This window comes from Macaca nemestrina, chromosome 2, assembly GCF_043159975.1.
Source record: "Macaca nemestrina isolate mMacNem1 chromosome 2, mMacNem.hap1, whole genome shotgun sequence".
Taxonomy (NCBI): domain Eukaryota; kingdom Metazoa; phylum Chordata; class Mammalia; order Primates; family Cercopithecidae; genus Macaca; species Macaca nemestrina.
Genome location: NC_092126.1, coordinates 41,359,785 through 41,375,903, shown reverse-complemented (window position 1 = coordinate 41,375,903; position 16,119 = coordinate 41,359,785). Strand labels below are relative to the sequence as shown.

The 16,119-nt window shown below is 44.2% G+C and overlaps 1 protein-coding gene across 5 annotated transcripts in view; it reads left to right on the top strand.

Moving 5' to 3' along the window:
- LOC105469947 (phosphatidylinositol-4,5-bisphosphate 3-kinase catalytic subunit beta) overlaps positions 1–16,119 on the top strand; it is a 188,503-nt gene that overhangs the window by 30,385 nt on the left and 141,999 nt on the right. For 4 of the 5 annotated variants that reach the window (XM_011721593.3, XM_011721594.3, XM_071091000.1 and 1 more), the window contains exon 2: positions 8,485–8,589. The exons of the other annotated variant lie outside the window; for it this stretch is intronic. The gene's annotated coding sequence lies outside the window, so the exon portion shown is untranslated. The remainder of the gene's footprint in view (positions 1–8,484; positions 8,590–16,119) is intronic. 5 annotated transcript variants of the gene reach the window in all.

The following is a 16,119-nucleotide window of genomic DNA, read 5'->3' as shown; positions in this document are numbered from 1 at the left end:
GAAAATCCAGGTAGAGCGCTAAGCATTTTAGAGCTTCATGTTGTGTTTGAGAATGGAGGCCCAGAGAAGGAGGCCATCAGCTCCAGTGACTTCCCTAGTGCCTTTGTGGTAAAACTCAGCATAGAATTTTCCCTTCACACCTGAGCCTCTTCCAAGAGCTTCTTTTGTGTCTTGGCTTGTATGACACCTTGCCTCCGCCTCATCCCAGGACTTTTCTGCAAAAGGAATTCTTTTCCCTTGGCCCAAGTGCTGTTTCAGATATCCAATTAATGAACAATCTAGATATATTTGTTAAGCATCAAGGTACTGGGCCACGTGTAATAATAAGCAAGAGAGGCAAATGTGTGTCCTGTGTTCAGTAATGCTATCATGTTGGTGTTTACTTGGATTGGGAGGATGGGGGTCATTCGTATAAATGGAAAGAGGCATTGATTTAAAAACTAATGCAAATAAAGACAGGAAAATGTGTTTTGTCATATTCTAATTAGACAAGATTTAAAATATACATAAGTTTCATAAGTTGAGGATACTTGTTTGTGTTCTTTCTTAGTCATCTAGTCTCTGGTACTCTCCCTGCCTTGACACCACCTCCCTTCCCAACCTTTTTAAAAACAGTGGTTTAATTGTCTGCTTGCAGAGGTGGATACTTTTTATTCTGGTGGAAGACTGGAGCAGTGGGTGTTTGTTTACAGTTTAAGATGCCCTTTAGGATCTGCTTTCCTTGTTTCCTCAGGGCTGAACTTTCTGAAAAGGTCTGATCTAATGTGGTCATACCAGGTTTGACTGTATCTTTTATTCTACTTCTGACATTGCTGTCAGTTTATCGTAAGATTTTTCTTTCCTACATTTCTTTTAGCTAAAGAGTTGGCCATGGGAAACTCCGCTTTATTCACATACACCTTTATATTAATATATTAGAGTGTGTGAATATTTTCCTATATCCAACATTTATTGAGAGGATATGTGTTGTGTGCTGTATGAGGCACTGGGGTTGCAAAGTTGAAGAAGGTTCATGGCTCATGGTTTTAGTTTTAAGAAACTTCAAGAGAGACTGGCAAATGAACAGATAATTCTGATATGTTGGGGTAAATACAAATGATAGATATAGATCCTATCTAGGGTATTGTGGATCACAGAATAGAGCAGGATTGGTACTCAAAATACAGTACGGGGACCCCGAGAGGTCCCTGAGCTCTGGAAGGTACAAACCGTTTTTTTTTTTTTTTTTTTTTTTTTTTTTTGAGACGGAGTCTCGCTCTGTCACCCAGGCTGAAGTGCAGTGGCACAATCTCGGCTCACTGCAAGCTCCGCCTCCTGGGTTCACGCCATTCTCCTGCCTCAGCCTCCCGAGTAGCTGGGACTACAGGCGCCCGCCACCACGCCCAGCTAATTTTTTGTATTTTTAGTAGAGACGGGGTTTCACTGTGTCAGCTAGGATGGTCTTGATCTCCTGACCTCGTGATCCACCTGCCTCAGCCTCCCAAAGTGCTGGGATTACAGGCGTGAGCCACCACACCCGGCCGTAACTTTTTTTTTTAAATAACAATACTGACATTATTTGACCTTTTTTCTCTCTTTTTTTCCCTCACAAATTAACAATGGAGTTTTCCACAGGCAAGGTAACTTGTTAATATCTCAATAGAGATGAGAATCCCTCCCTCCCACCCTCTTTCCCTCCTTTCCTTTCCTCCTCTATCCTTTCCCCTTTCTGCTTTCCCCCTTCCCTTTTCTTTCTTTCTTTTTTCTTTTTTCTTTTTTTTGAGATGGAGTCTCTGTCACACAGGCTAGAGTGCAGTGGTGCGATCTTGGCTCACTGCAACCTCCATCTCCTGAGTTCAAGCAGTTCTCCTGCCTCAGCCTTCCGAGTAACTTGGTTTATAGGCACCCGCCACCATGCCTGGCAATTTTTGTTTGTTTGTTTTTGTTTTTTGTATTTTTAGTAGAGACAGAGTTTCACTATGTTGGCCAGGCTGGTCTTGAACTCCTGATCTCAAGTGATCTACCCACTTCGACCTCCCAAAGTTCTGGGATTATAGGTGTTTAGTAACTGTGCCTGGCCCCCCTTTTCTGTCCTTCTTTCTTTTTCTCCTTTTTTGTTTTTGTTTTTAGAAACAGGATCTTGCTGCTTTGCCCAGGCTGGAGTTCAGTGGCACCATCATAGTTTACTGCAGCATTGAACTACGTTCAGGTGATCCGCCTCAGCCTCCCAAGTGGCTAGGATTACAGGTGTGTACCAACACACCCAGCTATATTTTTTTCTTTTTTCTTTTTTTGAGACGCAGTCTAGCTCTGTTGCCAGGCTGGAGTGCAGTGGCCCAATCTCAGCTCACTGCAATCTCTGCCTCCCGGGTTCAAGTGATTCTTTTGCCTCAGCCTCCCAAGTAGCTGGGACTACAGGCATGCGCCACCACACCCGGCTAATTTTTGTGTTTTTAGTAGAGACAAGGTTTCACCATGTTGGCCAGGACAATCTCTTGACCTCCTGATCCCCCTGCCTTGGCCTCCCAAAGTGCTGGAATTACAGGTGTGAGCCACTGCGCCCGGCTAATTTTTATTTTTATTTTTTTTTAGAGATGAGATCTGCTATGTCGTCCAGGCTGTCCTCCAACTCCTGTGCTCAAGCAGTCCTGCTTCCTTAGCCTCTCAAAGCTTTAGAATTACAGGCATGAGCCACTGCACCTGGCCTGTGACTGTTTTCAACTATAAACATACACCTCTTCTGTCATTCTTACAACTTTGAATATGGGTAATTTTATCCATTTAATGCATTGATAATGGCTGTGGCATGATCCAGAAGCACACAGTGAACATAAAATGGGGAGGCTCTGATATTTGATACAAATTACTATGGTACAACTGCTCATTCCTGTGTAGATTATTGTTATTTTAAAAATAATACTCTTGCTATATCACCTCATTTCATTATTATGGGTACCTGTTCTACTTGCTTTTTTGACTTCTCATTTCATTTTTACTGTGCCTAGAGAATTTTGTTAGAAGTCTTACCCCTAATTATCTGTTTGAGAATAGGTAAACTTTTATTGAACTTACTGTAATAAGTGGGCTACATCCTACATAATACATTGAGTACGAAGAAAGGGCATGGGGGATTTTTAAAAATGCTTCCTGAATCTGTTCTGTTTTAGTGTGAAATTTATATGTATGTGATTTTGAAATAATTGAGAATTAATAGAAAAGTTAAAAAATAGGCCGGGCACAGTGGCTCACGCCTGTAATCCCAGCACTTTGGGGGAGGCCTAGGTGGGCAGATAACCTGAGGTCAGGAGGTCCAAGACCAGCCTGTCCAATGTGGCAAAATCCTATCTCTACTAAAACTACAAAAATTAGCTGGGCGTGGTGGCGCACACCTGTAATCCCAAGTACTTAGGAGGCTGAGGCAGTAGAATCACTCGAACCCCGAAGATGGAGATTGCAGTGAGCCAAGATTGCACCACTGCACTCCAGCGTGGGTGATAGAGTGAGACTCCATCTCAAAAATAATAATAATAGAGTTGTAGCTGGGTGCAGTGGCCCAAGCCTGTAATCCCAGCACTTTCAGAGCCTGAGGTGGGAGGATTGCTTGAGCCCTGAAGTTTGAGACCAGCCTGTACCACATAGTAGACCCCATCCCTACAAAAAAAAAAAAAAAATGCTGGGTGTGGTGGTACACGTCTGTAGTCCCAGCTACTCAAGAGGCTGAAGTGGGAGGATCCCTAGAGCCCAGGAGGTCAAGGCTGCAGTGAGCCATGATTGCACCACTACACTCCAGCTTCGGTGACAAAGACTGTTTAAAAAAAAAAATAGTGTCATGGGTTAAAAGTTATCCTTAAGACTCTTCTATTCTCCAGTAGAAGAAGTATTTATATTAATAAATGAGAATTGTGATTATTAATAAATATTATAAAGATGATAAAGTAATGTGGTAGATAATGACCTAGGTTGCTATCTTAACTGTGAGACTATATAGAATGCCTCTTAGAAGAGGTAACTTTGAGTTAAAACATAAATGTTACGAACAGAAGACCTGGAGGCAGCACATTGCAAACGGAAGGAACAGCATGTACAAGAGCCCTACATTAGGAACAAAATGTGAGGAAGAGAAAATATACCAGTAAGGCTAGAGAGTAGTTGAATGAAGAGGAAAGCAGATGAGGTCAGGGCCTGGCATGTCAGCTTATGCCTGTAATCCCAGCACTTTGAGAGGCCGAAGTGGGTGGATTGCTTGAGCGCAGGAGTTCAAGACCAACATGGTAAAACCCTGTCTCTGCAAAAAAATAACAAAAATTAGGCAAGCGTGGTGGCACATGCCTGTAGTCTTAGCTACTAGGGAGGCTGAGGTGGGAGGATCCCTAGAGCCTAGGAGGTTGAGGCTGCAGTGAACAGTGATCGTGCCGCGGCACAACAGGCTGGGTGACAGAGCAAGACACTGTCTCAAAAACAAACAAAAAAACAAGAAAAAAGATGAGGTTAGTTGTAGACAGATACCAGTTCATATAGGGTAGGTCATTTTTAATATCATGTAGGGTCTTAGTAGTTCATAGTTGTAATGCAGGTAGGGTTACAGCAGGAAGCCTTTGGAAGGTTTTAAGCAGATCACTCCGGTGATCTGATTTATGCTGTACAAGGTACATTCTGGTTGATATGGTGCGCATTAATTGTAGAGAGGTAAGATTTGACTTGGGAGGCCAAGGTGGGCCTATCACAAGGTCAGGAGTTCAAGACCAGCCTGGCCAATATGGTGAAACCCCATCTCTACTAAAAACACACAAAAAAAGTAGCTGGGTGTGGTAGCAGGCACCTGTAATCCCAGCCTCTTGGGAGGAGAATTGCTTGAACCTGGGAGGCAGAGATTGCAGTAAGCTGAGATCGCACCACTGCACTCTAGCCTGGGCGACAGTGAGACTCAAAAAAAAAGAAAAAAAAAGGTAAGATTTGAAGTAGAGACGCAGATTTGGAGGGTGTTGGAACAGCATAGCCTCAGCGTCCTGAGTAGCTGGGATTATAGACATATGCCACCGTGCCCAGCTAATTTTTGTATTTTTAGTAGAGATTGGGTTTCGCCATGTTGCCCAGGCTGGTCTTGAACTTATGGGCGCAAGTGATCCTCTGGCCTCCCAAGTAACTGGATTACAGGCTTACATCTCTGTGCCTGGCTTGGTGAGGCTTTTGTTCAGAAGAGACAGGAGGATTTGTATAGCTAGAGGAGAAAAAGTTGACCCTGACCCTGAGAGAAGCAACATGGAATTATGGAGAAAATATCCTTTTTCAAGGGGACTAGTGTTAGAGATCTTGGGTTGATGACTTTAGTGAGGTGGGCAGTGCTAAGGTCTTAGTTCCAGAGATAGTAAAAGAATAGGCCCTGTTATTGTGTGTTTGTGTTGATAGTATTTAGGCCCTATTTTGGTTCATTTATTTACTAATCTGTGTATTGTAGTAATAGATTATCCTGGAGTTATAAATACTTCTAAATACAAAAAAACAGTGGAAAATCTCTCTCCCACCTATATCCCTCAGCTGCCCTGTTTCTATTCACACCATTCCTCCAACACTCCACCCCACCCAGGAAACTATTGTTCAGTTTCTCATGTAACCTTCTAGAGTTTCTTTATATAAATAAAGACAATAAAAATACAGATTCTGGGCCCAGCGCAGTGGCTCACGCCTGTAATCCCAGCACTTTGGGAGGCTGAGGTGGGTGGATCACGAGGTCAGGAGTTCAAGACCAGCCTGACCAACATGGTGAAACCCTGTCTTTACTAAAAATACAAAAATTAGCCGGGCTTGGTGTTGCGCGTCTATAATCCTAGCTACTTGGGAGACTGAGACAGGAGAATCGCTTGAACCTGGGAGGCAGAGGTTGCAGGAGCCGAGATCATGCCACTGCACTCCTGCATGGGCAACAGAGTTAGACTCCGTCTCAAAAAAAAAAAAGAAAAAAAAGGCGGGGCACGGTGGTTCACGCCTGTAATCTCAGCACTTTGGGAGGCCAAGGTGGGTGGATCATGAGTTCAGGAGATCGAGACCATCCTGGCTAACACGGTGAAACTCCGTCTCTACTGAAAATACAAAAAATTAGCCGGGCGTGGTGGCAGGCGCCTGTAGTCCCAGCTACTCGGGAGGCTGAGGCAGGAGAATGGCGTGAACCCGGGAGGCGGAGCTTGCAGTGAGCCGATATTGCGCCACTGCACTCCAGCCTGGGTGACAGAGCGAGACTCTGTCTCAAAAAAAAAAACAAAAAAAAAAAACAGAAAAAAAACCCCCCCAAAATACAGATTCTGGCCAGGTACAATGGCTTGGGCATGTAATCTCAGAACTTTGGGAGGCCGAGGCAGGTGGATCACTTGATCCCAGGAGTTCAAGACCAGTCTGGGCAACGTGGTGAAACCGTCTCTACAAAAAATACAAAAATTAGCCGGGCGTGGTGGTGTGTCTCTGTAGTCCCAGCTACTTGGGAGGCTGAACTGGAGGATCATCTGAGGCCAGGGAGGTCTAGGGTGCAGTGAGCCGCTATTGTGCCACCACACTCCAGCATGGGCAACAGGCTGTCTCAAAAACAAAAACAAAAACAGACAGATAAATAAATAACTACAGATTCTTGTTTCTTTCTTTCTTTTTTTTTTTTTTTTTTTTTTTTGAGACGGAGTCTCGCTCTGTAGCCCAGGCTGGAGTGCAGTGGCCGGATCTCAGCTCACTGCAAGCTCCGCCTCCCGGGTTCACGCCATTCTCCGGCCTCAGCCTCCCGAGTAGCTGGGACTACAGGCGCCCGCCACCTCGCCCGGCTATTTTTTTGTATTTCTTAGTAGAGACGGGGTTTCACCGTGTTAGCCAGGATGGTCTCGATCTCCTGACCTCGTGATCCGCCCATCTCGGCCTCCCAAAGTGCTGGGATTACAGGCTTGAGCCACCACGCCCGGCCAGATTCTTGTTTCTTTCTATCTTTACCCTACAATCCACCAATCTCAAAGGTAGCATATTATAGCTGTTATTTCGCAAATTGGTTTTCCCACCTTCCCCCTTGCACAGTGTGTTTTTCACTTAAGAATAGAGATTTACACAGACAATCTTTCCATAAAGTGTATAGGATTTTTTTTTTTTTTTTTTTGAGACAGAGTCTATTTCTGTTGCCCAGGCTGGAGTGCAGTGGTGCGATCTTGATTCACTGCAACCTGGGCCTCCTGGATTCAAGTGGTCTTTCCACCTTGGCCTCTGAGTAACTGGATCACAGGCACATGCCTCCACTCCTGGCCCTGGATTTTATTTTTAGGAGTAGTTTTAGGTTCACAGCAAAGTTGAGCAGGGGTACAGAGAGTTTTCACATACATCCATTACCCTACACAGTCATAACCATACCGACACATTCATAGTCTCCCCCGCTATCAACATCCTGAATAAACAAGTTTGTTATTTTTGAGTTCACCAATTTTCTTACTTTTGGAAAAACAATCAGCTTAATGTACTTTGAAATTGTTCTGAAATTTGTTTTATAATGTTCCTCTCATTTAAAAAATTCATCTTCATCAAAAGACACCTTAAAGAAAGTGAAAACATGGTGCACATTTTGGGAAAAATAATTGTAATATATGTAATAGGGAATTAGTGTCCTAACCAGGGCTGGCTTCATGGGTGTGCAATCTGTGCAGTCACGCAGGACCCCTCATTTAGATGGTTCCTGTGCTTAGTTTATTGGTAAGCTGTCACTGTCTTGAAATTCTTAATTTTTGAAAAAGTAGTCCAACATTTTTATTTACTTATTTTAAAATATTTTTATGGTGAAAAATTTATATTTGGAATTTGCCAGCTGAACTCAGTTTAGGTTATTCCAGTTTTGTTGGCAACATTCAAAGCATCATAGTCAGGAATCTGTTGAACATATGCCTTCTCTCTGTCAGATCCGATCCTGTGTTGACCTGGGCCATGTCAGTGTCCTAGAGCTTCTTCACAGCTTGTTTGATCTGGCGCTTGTTGGCTTTGACATACACAACTAATGCAAGTGTGGTGTGGTCTTCCGTCTTCTCATTGGTCAGGGTTAAGCCTGTTTTTCTTGGGAGTGCTCTTCCTAGGATATTTTGGCTGCAGTGTCTTGGGGCAGCCTGAAGGTGGGTAGCATGCAGATATCTTTCAGCAGTGTGTTTTTGGCTTTTGAAGCCTTTGTTTTGGCTTCAGCTTTGGGAGGGGCAGGGCTTCTTTTTTCTCTTTGGTGCCATCTTGGTGAAAAGGCCTCACATTTTTATTTTGCACTGTGCTCTGCAAATTATGTTGTCTGTCCTGGTCCTGAATATATAAAGCCTAATAATTAGAAAAATCCAATCCAATAAGAAAATGGCCAAAATCTGAGAGCAAAGATCTTCAACCTCATTAGATCTTCAACCTACATATTTTAAAAAGTGTAGCATTAACAAGCGATTACATATATAAGTAATAAAATTTACCTGAATTAATTTAGCCCATTTAGATTAATACTTTTGTCTTCAACCTTTTTTGTAGTGTATGTTTTAACTGGAAAAAGTCTTCCATGAAAACGTCACTTTTAAAAAATAAGTAATGTCATCTGTTTTCCTAAAAGACTGAAATGGGGGTGATCATTCTTAGGTAAGTATCCAATTTTGTATTTGTAATTATTTATATATTGGTTAGAGTATAAATCTTTTTTTTTTTTTTTTGAGGTGGAGTCTTGCTGTGTTGCCCAGGCTAGAGTGCAGTGGTATAATCTCGGCTCACTGCAACCTCTGTCTCCTGGTTTCAAGCAATTCTCCTGCCTCAGCTTCCTGAGTAGCTGGGATTACAGGCACATGCCACAATGCCTGGCAAATTTTTTTTGTATTTTTAGTAGAGATGGGGTTTCACCTTGTTGGCCAGGCTGGTCTTGAACTCCTGACCTCAAGTGATCCGCCCACCTTGGCCTCCCAAAGTGCTAGGATTACAGGCATGAGCCACTGCTCCCAGCAGATTATAACTTTTAGTTAACCTATATGGTAGGGAGTGGGAGTGGGGGGATGCTAGGTCTTGTTTGAAGATAGTCTGTTGTGGAGGATTGTGTTTCCTACAGAGTTAAGAACAGAGCTTCATGAAGCAGAGAGGAGGGTCAGTAGTGTTGAAAGCTCTTTAGGCAGGTTAGTTGAGAACTGAAGAAACTTTTGGATTTGGCATTTAGGAATTCATTGATGATCCCAGCAGGGACCATTTCAGGATGCTGTTTATGGCTGAAAATCAGCTTGCAATGGAGTGAAGAGTAAAGAGGAGGTGATAAAATCTGAATATTTTAGCTAATTTATTTATTAAACCCATATGTGATATAGCTGCAGCCATCACTTCCTTAAGCACTGGAGTTATAGTTAGGGTAACCATATATCTGGTTCAAATCTCCTATAGATCAATTAATGCCCAATTATTTTTATTTTTATTTTTTTGAGACAGAGTCTTGCTCTGTCATGTAGGCTGGAGTGCAGTGGCATGATCTCGGCTCACTGCAACCTCTGCCTCCCATGTTCAAGTGATTCTCCAGCCTCAGCCTCCCGAGTAGCTGGGATTATAGGCATGTGCCATCATGTCGGCTAATTTTTGTATTTTTAGTAGAGACGGAGTTTCACCATGTTGGCCAGGCTGGTCTCGACCTGCTGACCTCAGGTGATCTGCCCGCCTCAGCCTCCCAAAGTGCTGGGATTACAGGCATGGGCCACTGTGCCAGGCCTTTTTTTTTTTTTTTTTTTTTTTAAGACAGAGTCTCATGCTCTGTCACCTAGGCTGGAGTGCTGTACCATAACCTTGGCACACTGCAACCTCCACCTCCCGGGTTCAAGTGATTCTCCTGCCTCAGCCTCCCAAGTAGCTGGGATTACAGGCGGCCACCACTATGCTCCGCTAATTTTGTATTTTTAGTAGAGACGGGGTTTTACCATGTTGGCCAGGCTGGTCTCGAACTCCTGACCTCAGGTGATCTGCCCGCCTTGGCCTCCCAAAGTGCTGGGATTACAGGCGTGAGCCTGGCCGAGATAATTTTTTTTTTTTTAGGAAAATGGGGTCTCAGTCTATCACTCAGGCTGGAGTCCAGTGATGCGATCACTTCTGGGCTCAAGTGATCCTCCTGCCTCAGCCTCCTGATGGGATTGCAGGTGTAAACCACCATGCTCACCCAGCAAGAGGTGATTTAAAGTATACAAGAAGGTATGCATAGGTTGTATGCAAAGACTATACAATTTTATATCAGGAACTTGAGCATTTCTGGATTTTGGTATCCACAAGGGTCCTGGAAACAATTCCCCACAGATACCACAGGTGACTATATATTTATTGTTTATCTTCTCTGTCCTCATTAGAATATCAACTCCATGAGAAATGGACCTCTGTTTTTGTTCACTGTTGTAACCGTAGCAGGTAGCAGAGTTCTTGGTATATTAGTAGATGCTCAGTAAATATGTATTCAATCTATAATGGTCTCCAGTGCCTTGATGCATACCCTTTATCAATCCTGCATCTCATAGACAGTTATTTCAACTACCAGTGTCAAATTTCTCATGTTTACCTAAAAGGTTATGCTAGCTAAATTCATACTGCCTGCCATGTCATGCTAGCTTATCTCAAACTAGGCCTTTACTATTGCTCAGCAATCATATTAAGTTTCTCCACCGTCGTCTCTGGCCTGGTCAGTTGCAACAGCCTCTTAATTGACCTTTGTGCTTCGATTCTGCACCTGTAATTCATCTTCAATAAAACAGAGGACTCTAAGGCATATATCATATCATATCACTTTTATGCTTAAAAATTTACAAGATGGCCGGGCATGGTGGCTCACGCCTGTAATCCCAGCACTTTGGGAGGCCGAGGCGGGCAGATCATGAGGTCAGGAGATCGAGACCATGCTGGCTTAACACGGTGAAACCCCATCTCTACTAAACAACATACAAAAATTGGCCAGGCGTGGTGGCGGGCGCCTGTAGTCCCAGCTACATGGGAGGCAGAGGCAGGAGAATGGCGTGAACCCAGGAGACGGAGATTGCAGTGAGCCGAGATCGCACCACTGCACTCTAGCCTGGGAGACAGAGCGAGACTCCATCTTTAAAAAAAAAAAACAAAAAACTCACAAGATGCCAGGTGCGGTGGCTTACGCCTGTAATCCCAGCACTTTGGGAAGCCAAGGCAGGTGGATCACCTGAGGTCTGGAGTTAGAGACCAGCCTGGCCAATACGGTGAAACCTGATCTCTACTAATAATACAAAAAATTAGCTGGGCATGGTGGTGGGTGCCTGTAATCCTAGCTACTTAGGAGGCTGAGGCAGAAGAATCACTTGAACCTGGGGGGCGGAGGTTGCAGTAAGCTGAGATCGCGGCATTGCATTCCAGCCTGGGCAACAAGAGTGAAACTCTGTCTAAAAAAAAAAAAAACAAAAAAAAAACCTCAAAAGACTTAGAGTCTAAACACCTTACCACAGCCACAGAATACTACGTGGCCTGGCTCTGCCTACTTCAATATGAAATTTTTTTAAGAGATGGGGTCTCAGTATGTTGCTCAGGCGGGTTTCAAACTCCCAGCCTCAAGCGATCCTCCTGCTTTGGCTTCCCAAAGTGCTGGGATTACAGATGTGAGCCACTGTGCCCAGTCAAATTCTTTAATCTCATCTCATGACATTATGGTCCTCATCCACCTTATTGCAGAAACACTGAAATTCTTTCCATTCCTCAAACACAATCAGCTCATTTCCACTTTGAGGTTTAAACTTTTTTTTTGAGACAGAGTCTCGCTGTGACACCTAGGCTAGAGTGCAGTGGTGCGATCTCGGCTCACTGCAACCTCCGCCTCCCAGATTCAAGCAGTTCTCCTGCCTCAGTCTCCCGAGTAGCTGGGATTATAGGCATGTGCCGTCATGCTCAGCTAATTTTTGTATTTTTAGTAGAGACGGGGTTTCACCATGTTGGCGGGGTGGTCTCAAACTCCTGACCTCACGTGATCAGCCCACCTTGGCCTCCCAAAGTGCTAGGATTACACGCGGGAGCCACCACGCCCGGCGAGGTTTAAACTTACATAGCTTGATTTTCTTTTAGCTTGGCTAAATTCTTGTCTTTCAGATCTTAATGTCACCTCCTCAGTAGAAGACAACCAGTCACTGTCAACTGCCATATTTTAATTCTTTTCATATCACATTACAATTTAGTATTGTTTTTGTTCACTCCAGTGATTAGCTCCACAAGGACACTAATCTTGTCTACAAGAGTGCCTGGCACAATGCAGGTGGTCAGTAAATATTTGGTGAATTTGGTAGCTGCCCTACAATGTTTTTCCTAAATGCTTTCTTCTCCCAGGATCCCAACCTCACCACTAATTAACTATATGCCGAACAGATAACCTCAATCCCTACATTATTAAAAAAGTAAGATAGGAAATCCTACACTTAGCTGGGTGTGGTGGCACACACCTGCAGTATTGGCTACTCAGGAAGCTGAAGTGGGAAGATTTCACGAGCCCTGGAGTTCAAGGTTGTAGCAAGCTATAATTGCACCACTGCACTCCAGTCTGGGCAACAGAGGTATGACCCTGTTGGAGGGGAGGGAGAGAGAAAGAGAAGGAGAAAAGAAATCCTACAACTTCTTCCTCTTTGCCTAAAAATTCCTTAGTATATCCTCTCTTCCAGTCCTCTAGTTTCTAAGCAGAAAGATTGCTACTCTGATAAGAGCTAAACCCTCTACCTATGTCTTTGATCTGAGTCAAACCTCTTACCTCTTCTGAGTAAAAACGTAATCACTCTCTTTAATATTTAAACTATATGCAAGCTAAGTACAGTGGCTCACACCTGTAATTAGGCAGGCATGGTGGCGAATGCCTGCAGTCTTGCTTACTTGGGAGGCTGAAGTGGGAGGATTGCTTGAGCCCAGGAGGCCGAGGCTGCAGTGAGCCCAGATGCCACCACTGCACTTCAGCCTGGGCAACAGAGCGAGACCCCATCTCAAAAAACAAAAATTATCTCAATGGTAACCTGGAAAATGAAAAAAAATTATAATACCTGATACAGTGTAAATGCCTTTGAATAGGTGTTACTGTATTATTTAGGGAATAATGATAATAGAAAAAAGTCTGTACATGTTTAGTACAGGCACAACAGAACCATTACCTGATCCAATATTTTCTTTTTTTTTTTTTTTTTTTTTTTTTTTTGAGACGGAGTCTCACGCTGTTGCCCAGGCTGGAGTGCAGTGGCGCAATCTCGGCTCACTGCAAGCTCCGCCTCCTGGGTTCACGCCATTCTCCTGCCTCAGCCTCCTGAGTAGCTAGGACTACAGGCACCCGCCACCGCGCCTGGCTAATTTTTTGTGTTTTTAGTAGAGACGGGGTTTCACTGTGGTCTCGATCTCCTGACCTTGTGATCCGCCCGCCTCGGCCTCCCAAAGTGCTAGGATTACAGGCTTGAGCCACCGCACCCGGCCTCTGATCCAATATTTTCTTTTGTTTTTAAAATTTTTTGTTGCCTAGGCTGGAGTGCAGTGGCGCAATCTCAGCTCACTGCAACTTCCACCTCCCTGGTTCAAGTGATTCTCCTGCCTCAGCCTCCAGAGTAGCTGGGATTACAGGCATGCACCACCATGCCTGGCCCCCATCCAATATTTTCAATTCATAGTTGGTTGAATTCACGGATGTGGCACCCACTGATACAGAACACACAGATATGGAGGGCCTACTATATAATATGTTGGGTGGTGATAAGTGCTATTTTGAAGATTTATACCTTGTTTGCTATTGTCATGAAGGTATGGAAATATATTAGGGAAAGGTAGACATTGAAGGAGGGGTACGTTTACTAAGGTGAAGTTAGGGAAGACCTCTCTGATTAGGTGACATTTGAGTTGACAGCTCTAAATGAAGTGAGGGAGCAGGCCCTCTGGGTATTTTGAATAGGGTGGGGAGGGCATTTGAGACTGAAGGAACTTAAATACAAAGTGTTCGAGGCTGGACGTGCTTGATGTGTTTTATGAGCTGCACAAGGGCCAGTGGGACTGCACTGAAGTAAGTGAGGGTGGAGGTAGTAGGAGCTGACATCATCGTAGTGAATGTGGTAGAGGCTTGAGTCAGGTTGTAGACCAGAGTCAGGCTTTTGGTTTTTCTTCTGTGTGATGGTGGAGCTGCAGATCCAGGAGTGAGGTGGGAGGTGAAAGGTCAAGCTGTGGCTGAGAGGTATAACTTGAGGCTGAAGAACTGTGAGGCCGCCAGGTACAGTGGCTCACGCCTGTAATCCCAACAGTTGGGGAGGCTGAGGTGGGCAGATCACTTGAGTTCCAGACCAGTCTGGGCAACATGGCAAAACCCCATCTCCACAAAAAATGTAAAAATTAGTTAGGTGTGGCGGTGCATGCCTGTAGTCCCAGCTACTCGAGAGACTGAGGCTGGAGGATTGCTTGAGCCTGAGAGGTGGAGGTTGCAGTGAGCCGAGATTGCACCACTGCACTCTAGCCTGGGTGACAGAGCGAGATGTCTCAAAAAAAAAAAAACCCAACGATGAGGTCAGATGTTTGAAGTATCTGAAAGTGAAGATGAGAGAAGAGGGTGTACCATAAAACAGATTTTTGAACACTGCAAGGAGGTAGGAAGAGTAGAAAAAGGTGAGTTGGAGGCACAGAGGGCCTGTAAGTTCATAATGGACAAGTTTATTTGGCTTCAGGTTTTTCGTTTTGTTTTGTTTTGTTTTGTTTTTGAGGAGGAGTCTCACTCTGTTGCCCAGGCTGGAGTGCAGTGGTGTGATCTCAGCTTACTGCAACCTCTGCCTCACAGGTTCAAGTGATTCTCCTGCCTCCTGAGTAGCTGGGACTCAGAGTTTTTTCTTTTGTTTTTTTTTGTTTTTTGTTTTTTGTTTTTTTGAGACGGAGTCTTGCTCTGTCGCCCAGGCTGGAGTGCAGTGGCGCAATCTCGGCTCACTGCAAGCTCTGCTTCATGCATGGGTTCACGCCATTCTCCTGCCTCAGCCTCCCAAGTAGCTGGGACTACAGGCGCCTGCCACCACGCCTGGCTATTTTTTATTTTTTTTTTAGTAGAGACGGGGTTTCACTGTGTTAGCTGGGATGGTCTCCATTTCCTGACCTTGTGATCCGCCGGTTTTGCCCTCCCAAGTTGCTGGGCTTACAGGCATGAACCACTGTGCCTGGCCTCAGGGTTTTTTTGGGAAAAAAAAAAAAGTGAAGTATACACAATATAACATTTACCATTTTGCTTTTTTTTTTTTTTTTAAACGAGGACAGGTTTTTGCCCTGTTTCTCAGGCTGGCCTCGAACTCCTGAGCTCAAGCAATCTGCCCACCTTGGCCTCACAAAATGCTAGGATTATAGGTGTGAGTCACTGCACCTGGGGAAAATGTAACCGCTTTTAAGTGTATAATTCAGTACATTCACAAAAGTACATCACCCCTGTCCATCTCCAGAACTTTTTCATCATCCCTAACCAAACTCTATACCCATTAAATAATAAGTTCTCATTGCCCCCTCTTCTTTAGTTCCTGAGAAACCACTGTTTTATTTTCTGTCTCTGTGAATTAGACTACTCTGCTTCAGGTGCCTTGTGTAAGTGGACTCATAGAATATTTGTCCTTTTTTTTCTGACTTATTATACTTGGCATTATGTTTTTAAGGTTCATTCATATTGTAGTATGTAGTAGAATTTCATTCCTTTTAAAGGCTGAATAGGCCGGGCCCGGTGGCTCACGCCTGTAATCCCAGCACTTTGGGAGGCCAAGGCAGGTGGATCACGAGGTCAGGAGTTCGAGACCAGCCTGGCCAACATGGTGAAACCCCGTCTCTACTAAAAATATGGAAGTTAGCTGGGTGTGGTGGCCTGCGCCTGTAGTCCCTGCTATTCGGGAGACTGAGTGAGGATAAGCTCCTGAACCCAGGAGGTGGAGGTTGCAGTGAGCTGAGATCACGCCACCATACTCCAGCCTGGCGACAGAGAGAGACTCTGTCTCAAAAAAAAAAAAAAAAAAAAAAAAAAAGCTGAATAATATTCCATTGTATGTACACACCATATTTTTTTTTGTCTATACCTCTGTTGATGGTGACACTGGTGCTGTTTCTACCTTTTGACTGTTGTGACCAGTGCTGCTGTGAGCACTGGTGTACAAATCTGAGTGAACCCCTGCTTTCATTTCT